This window comes from Abrus precatorius, unplaced genomic scaffold (genome assembly GCF_003935025.1).
Source record: "Abrus precatorius isolate BTA unplaced genomic scaffold, Abrus_2018 Scaffold8, whole genome shotgun sequence".
Classification (NCBI taxonomy): Eukaryota; Viridiplantae; Streptophyta; class Magnoliopsida; order Fabales; family Fabaceae; genus Abrus; species Abrus precatorius.
In genome coordinates this window covers 11,830,857-11,832,107 of record NW_020874428.1, presented here as the reverse complement: position 1 = coordinate 11,832,107, position 1,251 = coordinate 11,830,857, and the positions used below count along the sequence as shown (strand labels likewise).

General features: G+C 42.3%; 1 non-coding gene across 1 annotated transcript; it reads right to left on the bottom strand.

Moving 5' to 3' along the window:
- Positions 1 to 435: 435 nt before the first annotated feature.
- LOC113848630 lies at positions 436 to 540 on the bottom strand. The gene has a single exon (XR_003501895.1). It is a non-coding gene; the product is annotated as a small nucleolar RNA R71 (small nucleolar RNA).
- Positions 541 to 1,251: the final 711 nt, after the last annotated feature.

Below are 1,251 nucleotides of genomic sequence, written 5' to 3'. Positions count from 1 at the left end.
TTCACCATTTTCTCCATCTTCTATATATTCTTCTCTGCATTCTTTAAATTCTGAACCTTTAGAAATGGCAGAAAATGACTTGACACTTAAGGAGGTTGCCACACCAGACGTGACCTACCAGACTTTATGTATCCAATACCCGGATGTGGATGCCCTTTTTGTTCTTAAAACTGGCCTAATCCATCTTTTGCCTAAATTTCATGGTCTTGCAGGTGAAGATCCGCATAAACACATCAAAGAATTTCATATTGTTTGCTCTACAATGAGACCACAAGGTGTTCCGGAGGAGCATGTCAAATTGAAGGCATTTCCATTCTCTCTTATGGATTTGGCTAAAGACTGGTTGTATTATCTTCCACCTGGCTCTATTACAAGTTGGGACACCCTCAAGAGATTGTTCCTGGAAAAAATTTTCCCTGCTTCAAGGGCTGCCTCAATAAGAAAAGAAATATGTGGTATTAGGCAGCTGGAGAGGGAAAGTTTGTATGAATATTGGGAGCATTTCAAGAGACTTTGTGCTAGCTGCCCCCATCATCAGATAAGTGACCAGCTCTTAATCCAATACTTCTATGAAGGCTTACACCTAATGGATAGAAGCATGATCGATGCAGCTAGTGGGGGAGCCCTAGTTGACAAGACTCCCGCAGCCGCTAGAAACCTCATTGAGAATATGGCAGCTAACTCTCAACAGTTTGCTACAAGGCAAAATTCCATTATGTCCAGAAGTGTCAATGAAATTCAAACTTCAGATTCACACAAGCTGGAGCATAAACTAGATGAGTTGGCTACGATGGTAAAACAGTTGGCATCCATCCAAAAGAATTCTGCTGCATATACACCTCCACCTCCATCCATTCCAGCAATGATTTGTGGGATTTGTTCATCTACGGATCACTTCACTGATAGTTGCCCCACATTGCAGGAAACTGAATCTTCGGAAGGTAATCCTCAAGCTTATGCTGCTAATATTTATGCTAATAAGTTTCCTTTTCAGCAGCCGCAGCAACAACAAAGCTGGGATTTATCTTCCAATAGATATAATCCCAGTTGGAGGAACCACCCTAACTTAAGGTGGGGAGCAAATGCACAGCATCAAGGCTCTAGCCAACCAACTAACAACCATTTCTAACCCCATCAAGCTGGACAAAGTAAGCCATATTCAGCCCAGCAACATCACCATCCATCATCTTCATCTCAACAGCACCATCAAGCATCTTCTTCAATAGCCGCTGCACCTCAAAAGAATGAGTC